This window comes from Pseudopipra pipra, chromosome 3, assembly GCF_036250125.1.
Source record: "Pseudopipra pipra isolate bDixPip1 chromosome 3, bDixPip1.hap1, whole genome shotgun sequence".
Taxonomy (NCBI): Eukaryota; Metazoa; Chordata; class Aves; order Passeriformes; family Pipridae; genus Pseudopipra; species Pseudopipra pipra.
Window position 1 is genome coordinate 71,291,708 of NC_087551.1, and position 14,515 is coordinate 71,306,222.

A 14,515-nucleotide genomic window follows, 5' to 3' on the forward strand; every position below is an offset into this window, starting at 1 on the left:
CGCTGCCCGCCATGGGAGCCGCGGAGGGGGGAGGCGCCGCGCCGAGCACCGGGCGGAGCGGAGGGAGAGGAGCGGAGTGGAGGGGGCGGCGCGCACCCGCACCCGCCCCCAGCCCGGATGCGGGAGGGGGATCGGGTACCCCCCACGCACACCCGAGGGGTCCCGTCCCGTCCCCGCCACCTTCAGCCGGGGGTCTCATCGCCTGATTGCTCCTGTTTTTCCCTTTATCTGCGCAGGGGAGGTGCGGATGAATGGTTTGGTGGGACGCGCTTCAGCGAGGAGGTGCCGGGTTACAACGCACACTGGGGGCGATACATTGATTATTCCTCGGCTGTGCTTTCCCGCTTTCCCTGGCAGTCCCTCATTACCCGGTACAACACAGTACGGCGCGGGGGTGTCCATTGTTCCGTTAGTCTAAATTGTAATCGCGCGGGGCTTCTCATTATGACTGCGGTACACCCTAAAATGATACATTTTTTATAAAAGCACCCAAACCCGCAGTCGAAAGATAAACTGCGTTCCATGTGGATATGAGTAGGCTCCCCATAAAAATATCTGTTTAGCCTGTCAAAGACAAGTTCGTTTTGCGTACAACAATGTCTAATTTACATTCTCTGTTTCCGAAGCTTTAAATCACTGGCACTTTTCAGCATGAAAAGTTGAGCACAACTTTGCTCATTTCGTGACTAAAGTGAGCCTTGCCTGCCTGCTTCAGATGGCAGAGCGATTAGAGACACGAGGCACATTTTCCCCCGGGACGCTGAAAATAAGAAGAAATGGGGGGTTTTGCATAGTCTTAGCTGTTAGAGCATCGAGCATCAAAAGTGAGATAGCAATCGGATTGTCTGTAAAATCCTAGAGCGCATCCGGTAAGGTCACGGCTGCTGTGAGACGAAGGTGATGCCGCTCCCCTCACTGCCTGAAAGAATCAGGCAGATGGTGGGAAAAAAACAGCCTTGATCGTTTGTTTTCGCAGAGCAGCAGGACCTCGCAGAGACCCTCGAGAAGGCTCTGCTGGCAGTGAAGAGCTGCAGGAGTACAGCTGCAGCAGGGCTTGTGCTGTGGGCTTTGTCCATTCTGCGAACCCCAGGAACACAAGGTCTGGGCTCAGACCCACCAGCAGCAAGTATGAGAAGAAACGAAGGTTTATTTTTTTTCTTGCTTATAATATTTTAAAATACAGTGATCTCTGAAACTTGTGGAAACTAACTTGTGCCTACAGGTAATCTCCAAAGGATAGTGCTCAGTAGGGAGGTTTCCCTCCTGTGCCCCACCACCAGCAGCAGCAACCTCACCTCTATGTTTTGTTCACCGTATTCTGTTACAAATGAATTGGTACAGTTGAGCTCTCATCAAGTACAGAAGATATTCCCATTAATCTCAATGTATTCTTTCATACAACAGGGATAAGACAAGGGGAAGTTGCTTTTAAACACAATCTCACGTGGCTCTTTGAAACCTTTGGCTGGAAAAGGCAAGCCAATTTTAGACAACTATTCTGTATTGAATGGCTACCACACTGCTGATAAATCCAGTCATTCAAGTGGAAAAGGCAAAATTAATTCTTGTATTAGACATATTGATACAGTTCATACAGTTTCTCTATAGAATGGATAGAAGAATTTTAATAAAAACCTTAACTTTACTCTGCTTAAACAGAGTATTACCTCAAATGGTTCTTGTTCAGTGAAACATCAGAAGACTACCTCTCAACACCTACTATGTATATTGTAATAAAGCACTGTTTGGCTGCATAAATTTAACAGGTTTGAGTTGACAATCTATCAAAAAGATTAATCTCAAACTCCCAGCACAAACAGAACTTCCTTCAATGTTGGAAGATACTTTGGAGAATGTATTTGCAAGCCTGGATAATGTGAATTGACTTCAGTAGGTTATAGTGAGTAGACCAAAATTAATGTCTTCAGCACCAAATCTGTCAGTCCAGTTTTCCTGAGTAACATCTGCCCATTTTGTTGCAAATTGAAGCACTTCACACCCCCCTTGCTACCAGTTCTAAATGCCGTTTCTCACTTGATCACCAAAAGTAAAGTAGTGGCTTTCAGATAGGGTTTTTTCACAGTATTTTTCTGCATACTTTTGAATGGAGATGTGAACTTATTTCTCCTAACAGTAGGCTCATTTTCTCAGCTCTTTAAAAAGAACCTCCAATCCCCCAGTATCTCATCAACCACCAGATGAAAGCCACAGTCTTAAAGCATATCCTGTTTTTCTCAGTGTTTAATATAGGATTGGGATGGATACAAAAGTTCTACCTCTCTGTCCTAATAATAATATCTCCATCTGACAGCAGGTTATTTCTGCAACTGTCACGATTCCTGCTTTTCTAGAGCTGTTATTACCTTTACATATTGCATATTATTACACTGCAGAAGTGTTGTTCTTCTAGTGATAGCATATGGAGGACCATCAACTGCCAACAGAGAAGTTCATGCATTTAGAGTGCTCAGATGTTATCTGACACACATTGGAGGTACTGAAATAAGTTTTGGAAACCATCTAATTATTCCACTTGTTACTAGGGAGGGAATGACCAACAAAAAGGAATGCTTTCAGGTTTTAATGGTAGCTCATGAATTCATAAGGGGAGGCAGAATATCAAAATTTATGGAAGCCACAAATTTGTCAGCCATACGATGGCACTGATTTGAACATCTCCAAAAAGCTATGAGAAAATAAATCTGGTATTTACATTACCCTAACATTAAATACATTTACTGAACTGTGGCAGCACGTATTTCTTGTGAAAACCTGTCATTTTGGTAAAGAAACCTGGTTCAGTAGTTCTCAGTATGGATTCTGCAAACATCTTAAGCAGGTGAATAAAGGTGACTGATTGGAACACAGAACAGCTCAGATTTATTCTACCTGACAGAGATACCAGGGTATGTGGTATCAATAAGCAGTTTGCAGCCAAAGATGAAATCTCGGTCCTGTGGGAATCAGTGAAGATTTTACTCTTGAGATTAATGAGGCCAAATTCCATGTGAACTTTCCAGGGTGATTTTAAATCAATCTGTTAGAGTGCATGCTCTAACCACAGTGCAACAGAGAAAGTTACTCATTGTCTTGACGTTTCAAGGGTTTGAAGCTGGTTGGTTTTTTTTGGTTAGCTCACTGGCCACTTTCAAAATTGGGAAGAAACTTTGGGATTCTGCCTTTCAGTAGTCTGTAAGTCACCTGCAAGCCTGAGGTTCAGGACCCTGCTGTGTCTGAGTCATGGCAAGAATCTGAGCTTTTCCTTCCATTGCCCAAGCACATGTTTTACACCCAAGGCACCTTGCCAAGCTCCATATTTTTGTTCTTTGCATTTTCAGCCCTGAAATTGCACTTGGATTTTTGCAAGTACGGTACTTTGAACTTCTGAAAAACAAATATAGTTCATAAAATGACAGGTGCAAATGAGTTGCCTAAAATAAATCATCTTGAGTTTAATTTATATTCTATTATTCATATGCCTATTTATTAGTATTTACATGTTTTAAAAGGGTACCTACCCAAGCACCAGAGCTGATTTTTTAGATAACACAAAAGCAACACTTTGCTACAAGTTCTTCAATTTGGTCTTCATTAATGTATAAGTCTCTTTAATATTATTATTGAGATATTTCTTCTCGATTTTGCCTGCTGGAGAGGATGAGATAAACAAGGAGGCCTGATTTTTCCAGCTGGTAAATATGTAAAGCGGCACAACGCCTTCAAAGCGAAAGGTTTTAGGAGGCAACGGCAACAAACAAACGGCGCTCTGGGAGCACACTGGAAACAACGTGACGGTTTCAGAGGCAAAATCGGGACAAGCGGGGTCATTCCCGGAGCCGCGGTGCTGCCCAGTGGGAGGCGGGAGCGGCGGGCGGGCGAAGGGGCCACGGCCCCAGCGCCGCCGGCCCGAGGAGCAGCATCCCTGCATCCCAGCGGCCGCGGCGAGAGCTCCCCCTCCTGTCCTGCTCCTTTTCAGCACGGTGGGAAACGCATCATGGAGCCTCGGACACCGAAACGTGTTTAAGCACCAGTCTGCGTGCGTTTATGCACGTATAAACCCACACGTACACTCCCACACACGGGGGAAAGCTGATGGTATAAAGGGAGGCTGTTCTCTCTTTTTTTTTTTTTTTTTCTTCCCCAAGTAACAGCCCCAGACGTTGCAGGCCAAAGTAAAGGTGCGGCTCATAACTGGGTTCTTTTAATATTGCTGATAATTTACCTTATTATTCCCTGCTTGCCAGGGTGTTGTCAGCTCTCCATCAGGTTGCTTAGTGATGTCAGTCGGAATGGAAAACATATGTCTATGCATTCTTTCACCTGTATCTGAGGGGAAGCCATAATAAACAGCAATTTAAATTCAGGTATTTGGTTTGCTGGAGTGTTTAATTAAACAAAGAAATTCATTATGTCTGTTCACAGAAAAGTTCCGTTATGCTGATTTTTTTTCGTTTGACTTGAAGTGGAGATGTTCCTCTGACTTTTTGTATAGCGTGCTCAGGTGATAGATTATTTGTGCCATTAGAAGTAAATAAATGCACTGAATAATTAAAAAATTGGCTCCCAATATTTGGGAGGTTTTTTAAAGTGCACCCAGCCGTTTTTGTACACATGGAAAACATATATGTGAACTTCTCCCTTGCTTCAGTTCCACCCAATCCCCACTTCCACTTCGGTGATGTTTTTTCACCCATACCTTTGAGAAGGGGCACATTCCACTCGTTCCTGAGCTTGGAAGAACGCCCACAGCATTACTCACACACAGTAGTGTCTGTAGTTTCCTTTCTGCTGTGGATACTAATCTCGATCCAGAGTTTTCTTAGACGATTGGAGGCTGTTCTGCAAAACATCGAGAGGTAGCTGCTCCAAAGTAGACACAGTATAGCAGTTGTAATGGGAGCTGTGGTGGCTTTCCAAACACCAAGGTCTGGAAATGTTTGGAGGTATTTTAATATTGATTAATATTTCAATTTTTTTGTGCTCCTTTAGGGTATCAGTGTCAAATCTGTACAGTTTAATGGCAAGGCAGAGCCTTAATACTGTTAATGTTTTTTAAAGTTCTGGCAAACAGAGAGAAACTATTTAACTCGTGAAATCATTAATAACAATTGCTCTTCTGGCCTGAATCTTCACATAACATGATAAACAGAAAGAAATGTTAACTTGTTGCTCTGATTTTTTTGTTAAATATTTTCAAGTCTTCTGTTAAAATGCATTTCTGTTTCTTGTTTAGTTTCTCATGTTCCCCACACCAAAAGTAAGCAAGAAGAAGTCTTTAGCATCAGAAAACACCCACACCATTAAAAATCAATCAATATTAAACCTTTTAAAAGGTAGCAATGCATTAAAAACCAAATTAGTAAAAATATGCCCTGGACACCAGTATTGACTTTGGGGAAAAATCTTTATCATCTGTCTACTCCTACGCTCTATCACTACGGTTATTCAGTGACTCTTCTGTGATGCTTTCATACTAAATATAATGCCAAAGATCAGGTAGAAGGAAATTAAGGACACACGGATGAGCAAGAAACTTAGATGCATTATAACTTTGCTGTGACAAACTATGGGTTTACATCCTCTAGACTCCATTATGATCAAGGCCTATACCTCAGAATGAAATGAATCTTTTCAGAAGAGATTTTGTGAATCTTTTGAAGGTCCATTTGGTCCAAAACAGTGGTCTGCTTGCTCTGTCTTACAGGTTGATAAGAGCATATACCAAGCCCTACTTTCTTAAGGGCTTCTTCTTTCCTTGTGGCTGATACCCAGAATTCTGACCTGAGATACCCTTCTACTCTCTGTGTGCTGTGCTCCTGTTTCTCACATACATTGAAATCAGGGAACTGTCAAAGTTAAAAGCAAAACCAGCGAGAGGTGGAGACTTGTTCCCTCTGTAGCAGTCCTACAGCTGTAAAGCTCCCTCTGAGGTGAACTGAGAATATTTACAGCCAAGGCACATTCATTTCTTCACCTATAATTTTTTTAGAATTACTGTTTCCACCCCTTCCCATTCTTTTACTTCTCCATGCAGTAAAGGGCAGGAGAGAGTCTTGTTGTTTTACTTTATTAAATGTGTAAGTCTACCAGATGCTACAATGACAGAAGGCAAGGGGGGAAAGTTGTGTAGAATTGGGATACAGCAGAAAGTTCTCCCTTCTTTTTAACTTCACTTTTTTTTTTAATATATTAATTGTGCTGATTCCTGAAAATATTGTTACAGTAATCTACATCAAGTTCTTCCTAAAAGTCATCCCTCGTGTCTTTGTCTTTCTGTGAAGAATAAAAGAATTTTTTGCAATAACAATAGCAGTTTATACATTTTCTCTTAATCCTGTATTTCCCCTATGAGCTTTGTTGCATGACATAGTATGTCAGTGTAAGTAACATCTGTCAATGTTGGAAAACAACTGCAGGTTCTTTTCATTCATAAAGTCATTCAGGAGTTTCTTCGTCCTTAATTTTCTTGTCATGCATTCAAAAACATTACATCATTTTGTCTAAATTACCCCCTGCATTGCATATACAAGATACAGTGTGTTATTCGTTTGTTTCCTGGACCCAAAGAAACATGTCAAGGTACTTACACTGACGTATACTAAATGATTTAGACTTGGGTAAAGTTGTGCTTTGACATGTCATTATTTGATAATTGCTCTTCTAGTGCAACGCTTGCTTTTCTGCCAGTAATTCCCTGGAATCCTACATGGTGTGATTCAATCTCTTGATCTTCTCAGTTATATTTACATTCATTTTACACATCCTAATACATAGTGGCAATGCCTTCACATTTCTGTGGTGAAAAGTCTGTCAAAAAATCCAAACATATCTTGGGAATGCAGAAATACATTCAGGACTGGGGCACATATTCAGCAAATCCTAGAACAGCAGAGATTGGAGGGGACCTCTGGACATCTCCCTGCTCAAAGCAGAGCAGGTTGGTTCTATGTCCACTCATGTTTTAAATATCTCCAAGCATGGAGACTCCATAGCGTCTCTGGGCTACCTGTTCCAGAATTTGAACATTTTCATAGTAAAAAACCCCTTTTTCTCATGTTTATGTGGAATTCGCTGTATTTCAATTTGTGCCCATGTATCCCTTGTCCTTTCACTGCAAAAAGTCTGGCTCCACCTTCTCTACTTGCCTCCCCCCAGTCAGGTATTTATACCCATTGATTGTACATCTCCCCGGCCCTTCCCTTCTCCTAGCTGAACAGTGCCAAATTTCTCAGCCTCCCCTCAGACGTCAGATGCTCCAGTCCCTTTATCATCTCCAAGGCCCTTGTCTGTCCTTGTTCCAGAGTGTCCATGTCTCTTTCACACTGGAGAGCCTGGACCTTGACTCAATACTCCAGATGTGCCTCACCAGGGCTGAGCAGAGAGGAAGGATCACTTCCCTCAGCCTGCCAGCAGTTCTCTTCCTAATACACCCCAGCCTTCTTTGCTTTAAGGCTGCACTACTGGCTCATATTTAGCTTGTTAAATGCCAGGGTCCCCAGGGCCTTCTCTGCAAAGCTGCTCTCCAGCTGCTTCCCCACCTGTATTACTACAAATATTGCCCTGATCTGGGTGCAGGATTTTACATTTCTTTGCTGAAATTCATAAGATTCTTTTCAGCCTATTCTTCTGCATCTTATTAAATTTGCTTTGATTTATGATCTTCTAAGTAATCAGTAATACTATTATCTGGAAATATTTCGTTTTCCTGAACTGTGTGGCTTTTCTTAATTAAATCATGCATGTAACATTAATTATAATAATCTATGTCTCTTACCGCCATAACCAAAAATAGATTTTGCTTAAAGACAGTCCTGAGAATCCTTCTCTACACAGATAGGATTTTTTGCCTTAAAACATGATCAGTCTATGTATCTGTCTCCATCCAAGATTCTTGAACTCAAGTGTGGTTATCGATTTCTTTTCACAGTGCTACTAGTTAAAGCAGAATTGACATGTCTTCACCACTTCCTTTCAGGTCACCAGAAGGTGCAGATGGGAGATGGTCACATGCAATTTCCATCCCACCCACACGGCCCAGCAAAGGCTTGCCATGAGACTTCACCTTTGGGTAAGTTCTGGGAGTATAGGGTAAGGAACTCCAATTCTATTAGCATGCATTGAAATCCTGCCCACATAAACATGACAAACCCTGCCACACTGGGGTTTATTCTGAGTATCACTAGAGGTCCCCAGGTGCCTCACCATTCCTGCAAACTCAGGCAGCAATGGCTTGCAGAGCCAAGGCTCTGTATTATTGCTTCCTCCCATCCCCCAGGACAAAGTGAGAAACTGCTTTCTGCACACTGTACGTGTGTCACAGCTAATGTCTCCTGAGCCCTGGTGCAAGGACTGAGGTTTATTGGCTTTGCCTGAACTGCCAACACCAAAACAAGGTCCAAGGCGAACTTCAAAATGTTTTCACCCATACAATTAGTTGGGGTCTTTTTGTCTGTTGTCAACTAATATTACAACTGCCAGTTAGTATTACAGCTATTTTGCAGATGAGAAATAATCAGGAGAGAGATAAAGTGACAAAACACATGTACTTGAAGAGACTCGTGGCCTCAACTAGAACTCAGCTCTTATGCCTTATAGGACAGTCCTGTCACCATTAGAACATGTAATCTAACCTTCTTGGAAAAAAATGAAATGTGAGCCTCCCTTTGAACCGGTTTGACTTTGAGCTCCCTCATGAAACACTGATGACCTTTGAAAGAACACGGGGATGGCACCATAGACAGATTTTCCCTCAGTTGGCTGCAAATAAAGTGATTTGAAATAACTGCCAAAGCTGTAATTTATCAGGCTTTTTCACAGATTCCACAAAAGCAAGGAAATTCAAAATTGAAAGGCTTTCTCCAGGCAAACATGTCAGGCATTTGTGCATGAATTGCAGGAGAAGCCACGATATGTTTCTTTTAGGGCTGTTGTTGCCATCGTGGTAAGCGAACAAGCATCTGTGCTTCGGAAATCAGTGGATGGAAGGTGTTTCGTGAAAAGCAGCATGTGGGAAAGCAGCTTAAAATGGTGAGAGTGTACAAAAGTAGCAGGAGTTCTGAATGCCATGCCGGAGAAGAACTGGAACAAGGCTGACACATAGAAAGGTGGCGAGAAAGCAAAAAGAAATGCAAAGAGGAGTACACTGAAGAAAAAAACCCGCCCACTTCTGGCTAGAGAATAGATCTGAGCAAATTCCAAGAGAGGAACAGAGAAAGAGGAAAAATTAAAGGCCAAAAGGGAAGTGTATCTATTAGATGATTGTGCAGGTGAACATGTAAGTTAGAGTTTTGGTATGTTTTATTGTGGAAACAGATACAAAACTGAAAATCAGACGTCCCAGCAGGACTCCTGATGTAGCAAATATGTATATATTTATAGTACACAAAACCTGTAAGATGATTCTCCTCTGTAGCAATTGCCACTGATACTGAAAAAATGGCAAGATTCACATTTAGTAGTATTTATTTCACGAGTGGTGCTTACCTTAAAGCACCATATGTAAGGGTTGCACTGCCAGTCCTAAGGTTCTTAATTTCACTCCAGGGCTGACAATTTCCTATGTCACTACACTGTGAAGCTGTATCCAGAATAACAATTTAATACTTGAGTGCCCAGAGCCAGGCAGATGTTTTGCATAAAAGTGTTCTCTGGTGCTTGTGGAGTGCCTGCAGCTCCCCCCAAGAGGTGGTGGGTGATAAGCACCTCTGAAAAACAGGTCACTGTCACTCAAGAGCTCAGAAAGGAACTGAGGTGCCGAAGTTTAAGGCTAAACTTACAAGTAAGTGACATCATTGTGGAAGAGTGGGTCTCTGAAGGACTGCCATGCTTTCGGTCATTTGAATTTTGGCATGTAATAGGCATGCATTTGTAAATCAGATGCCTTTATAGCTTGTAACATCCTCCAGAAACGAGGATAAAAAAAGAGGGAATTAGAGAGGAAAGAAGGAAGATGAGGGGAATTAATAAAACAGAAATGGATGGAGATGTATTCAAGGTTCTTTTAGACTAGCTTGAGCATGCCTCATTGGTTCTGAATGCAAACTATCAGTTAGGAGGCTTAAAATAAACATAATGAAATGGGGATTCTTCCACGTAATGCACACTAAAACTATGGAACACATGTCCACGGGATGTTTGGGGGAGAAAAAGTCTAAACAGCTTCAAAGAAGAGTTTAGAAGAGACAGACTTGGAAGATCTGGGAAATAGCTCCATTTTCATTTATTAAACATGATAGACTTGATAGGGCATCTGGCTCAAGAAGCCTCTAAAATGCAGTCAGGTGGGAGCTGGACTGACATACCACAGGACATATTTCTCTGTACTCGCTTGATTTTTCATTCTATTCCCTTAAGCATTTCCTACAGGCTCTTATGGGAGATGGTATACTACTGCAAATGCTCCTTTAATCTGACTCAATACTCTTATATTCTATTTTGCATTAGTAGCTTACGACTTCCCTTCTATAGGTTACTTAACTGTGCTGGCCTAGATCAAGTTTTCTTCCTCTTATCCTCCTGTAGCAGCGACTATGATTTCTATAATGTCCAAATATTAACTATTTTAGAGCACGTACTGAAGAGGAGGGCAGGCGTTTTACATACAGGAATTAAAGGGAGAACAGATGCAAGTGAGTCGAGTGCCAGGTAAATAGAAATGAATCACCTCTGGTACCCTGAGATTCATCACTCTTCGCCTCCAATGGATCGACATCAGGATAGATTCAAAAGCAGAGGGAATAGTTCTGGCAAACACCTATATTTAACAGAAGGCTTTACCTAGACTGGGGGAAAGTGTGTTGATAGTACAGTATAACACAGATTAATACCTTCTGATTTCCCCAAAGCCATGTAATTATACTTGAAATAGATTATTTTGGTCAGAATTACAGAATTACAAGGATAGATTCAAACGGTTTTGTTTAACTTGGGGTTTCTAACTCAGATTGAAAAACCATTTTCTTTATCATCCAGGTTCACTTTCATATATCGAGGCTTGGTTCCCAGACTGGCATTACTGTCCACCTGGTAGCAAGGCAGCGAGTGGGCACAGAGGGAGAAAAGTCCCCTGGAAAACTGTTCTCTCAAGTGTTCTGGGCTTTGAAGTTGATCAGTAAACAGCACGCCAGTGTTGAATCTCTGGTGCAGAGCACTCGTGCTGTGCAGAACTGCTCAGGGAGTGGGTAGTGGCTTTCTTGGGAACTGGATCTTTCAGGCATGCTTCAAAGGGGACTCATAAATAGAAAGGTACAGAAACCCAGGTGGACGTAACAAAGGCACTGGTGACTTCTGCAAAGTTTACTTCAGAGGAAATGTGCAGCCAACCTTGGTGGAGAATACATACCTTCCACCCTCATAAAAAGAGAATGATAAAAAAGTGAACAAACCCAGCCCTACTAGCAGGAAGAACATTTAGTATTACATCTGTGTTTTGATTATGTATGTGAATAGCAAGCAGCAAAATATAAATAACACTTCATAAATTACGTATGTTTAGTCCCTGAGAAGTAAGCACTTTAATGGAGAAATCTTTCCATTTATTTATTTAATTTAAATCCATGTAAAATGTGCATGTTGTGTATGTTTGCCAGTTTCCTGACCATTATAGGTCTTTAATCCCTGGGTTCTATCATTATTTAGTAACTATTACATGATTTTTTTTGCAACCAATTTTTCACATAACATACAAAATCCTAATTTTTTTCTGCAGGACCCTCCCAAATCACATCTTCTATGATTTTAAGGGATATGAGATGAAAAGAAATGCATAGAAAATCTACAGATTTGTGAGGTAAATTACTAAACAGAGTTTAGTAATGGGCACATAGGTAAGCCTTTGTTCAGCATGGCTGTCATTTCGCTCTTGCCCAAAACATGAACTCCTTAGGCAAGAGATCATTTCCTTTGTTCTGGTTTTGATATGTGTCTGGCTGGAGTTTTCCACTGCTACTAGTGTTCAATTAAATACAAATAATAAATAGTTAATGGGTTGCCAAGCTGCAGAGGTGGGGCTAATCAGCTGAGGCTTCATGGGGTAGTTAATGATGGATTAGGAATGGGCGAACTGATAAAGCTGAATATTTAAAGGCTAATATTGTACAGGATGATGGATGCTTTGTCAGCTTCGATTGCGTATGACCAGAACTAACAATGTGCTTATCTTCCTCCTCCTTCTTCTGTAGATTACTTGGCTCCAAATCGCTGCTGTTTTGAGAGTCTCTGTCCAAATTCCCCTGAGTGGGATTCCGCCTGTCAGAGGAAATGGCCTAAGAGGCTGTCTTACAATTGAAATTGGGTTGGGAGGTGAAAAAACAGTGACTCTACGAAGGAGGGGTGTGATCAGCTGCACACTTGTCTGCCCCTGCTCATACTCAGCTTGCTGAAATGGAGCGACTTCAATTGATTTTGCTATTTTTGCAGTGCTGACTGACGAGCCAGTGAAGAGGGAACTGTGTTCTGTGAGGAAGCAGCATGGGAGGGGCATGTCCCACTGCCTGTGCTGCACTGCTGGGAGCTACCCGGGGGTTTGGCTTCTCATCTGCGCTGTGCACCGATGAGCTACTGTATCACTGTGTTTTGTGTGCAAAGGGTAACATACACCTTCTCTTTCAAAGGATTCCTATATATCACATCTATATTTATTTATTTGTTTTAAACAAAAATAGTCATGCATTTGTTATTTATTAACCAGCATGTTCTCATATTGGCATACTTAGGCTTAAAAATTAATAACTTTTAGTGTCAAATTCTGTGCAAGGGACATGACTCCTACTGAAACCAACTGATGTTAAATGTGGTGTTTTTCCAGCATCTAACTATGGGATCAATAAGGCCTTCATCCTTGTCGGTAGTCTGTCAGCTGGTAGGAAGACAGGCAGCCTTGTAGACAAGACACAGACAAGGAGGTCAAGAGAAGTGGATTCTTTTCTCAGTTTGCCTTTGGGCTTTTGCAAAGCCTTGGACAAATCACACAACCTCTCTGCTAAACCTCCTGACTTCCAAAATGGAAACGAACATAACTGTCTGCTTCCCAAGGATGCTATGGAGTAAATCAATTCTCAGAGAGGGGGGAAGGGAGGGGAAGGAGGTGTGTGGGAACAAAAACTACCTGGATGCTTTGGAAGGAACAGACATATTTCTGTTAGTATGCATTTTTGTAAACAGCCTTAGAGTGCACTTAAGTATTAACACATTAAAAAATTAAGCAACAGCTAGAGGATTTGGTTATATAGGGAGGGTATAGTTAATATAATATATTAACATTGCTAGTCTCATTCTCCTATGGACATAGTTCATTTTGGATAAGGCCAGGGTAACTAGAAAAGATTGAAAGGTCAAACGTTCCCAATCAAATGAGAACACTTTGCAATTGTTTTAGTTTAGATGGTAGTCAGAAAAATATTTCCACCTTTCATTTGCTAGAAAAGCTATCCAGAGCTGGCATTAGTAGTGGCTTTGATGTATTCTCTGGTACACTGGTCCAGAGCATGCTGATGTAAACAGAAGTGTCTCTTGACCTGTTATCTTTGTTCTTCAACTTTGATATTTGCCCCCTTCAATGGCTTCTTTCTCCTCCCGGGGAGGCTTAAAAAAGTCAATTGATAGAGAAAAGAAAGAGTTTCAGGTTTTTTCTCTGCATAAGACCCTAAAGAAATAGACACATCTATTGTACAGTCACTGAAGCTCTTGAAATAGTGTGGGTTTTTCTCTTGAATCCTGCAGGGAAATGAGCAAAGAAGGAAAGAAAAAAAAAAAGCATGCAGTTTTGTCCACAACTACGGTAAGTACATTATACTTTTGATACTTTTGCTCCTGATGGTTTTTTTGAGAGAAAAACTGAGAAACTCGGCTTCAGAAACAGGCAGTGCGAACAGTAATGCCTATGGGTAAGTTGGTCCATCATTGCCCATTATACAACCTTGTTTTTTGATGCCTGTATCTGTCAAATATTAGCTAATTTGTAATGACATTTTTTCTGTGATTGATGTGTTAGCCTGAAGCTAATTCTTAAAATAGTTCAGTCAGTTTGCAAAATGACGTTGGCAAAAAAATACATTTTTCTTCCATTAAAAAATATCGTTGGGTTGCATGACTGAGAAACTCTCCATGCACTATACCTGAAATTTGGCAAGGGATTTGCCAAGGATTTGATGGGTACCACCCATAAACATGCACGATAAGAAGAGCCCAATATTAGGATGCAAGCTGTGCAGACAAGAGGATGAGTGGAACTTAATGAGCAAAAATTGATGAGGCTGTGACAAGAATGAAAGAGCAGTAGCCTGTAAGGATGGTGTGTAGGACTGAGGCAAAGACATGAGGATGTTAGGAGAAAGAAACCATGAGCATGGTCCAGGAGTTAAAAATGAACTACTGAAGTAAGACTCTTAGGTTCTTAAGAGAATGGAAAGGGATGAAGGGATTGGACTGGGAGACGGAAAGTCCTTGGGTATTACAGCACAGTCTTTTCAAAGAGTCTCTGTGGTCAAAAACTAATAAAAAAAAGCTATAAAACTCA

The 14,515-nt window shown here is 41.4% G+C and overlaps 1 long non-coding RNA gene across 2 annotated transcripts; it reads left to right on the forward strand.

Annotated features, from left to right (window-relative positions):
* The first annotated feature begins 85 nt into the window (after nucleotides 1–85).
* Nucleotides 86–14,515, forward strand: LOC135411790 (uncharacterized). 2 transcript variants are annotated; one of them, XR_010429318.1, is made up of 5 exons: nucleotides 86–1,144; nucleotides 7,976–8,068; nucleotides 8,923–9,027; nucleotides 11,708–11,788; nucleotides 12,180–14,515. It is a non-coding gene; the product is annotated as an uncharacterized LOC135411790 (long non-coding RNA). The 2 variants fall into 2 exon arrangements; XR_010429317.1 differs by having other exon boundaries at nucleotides 86–1,126.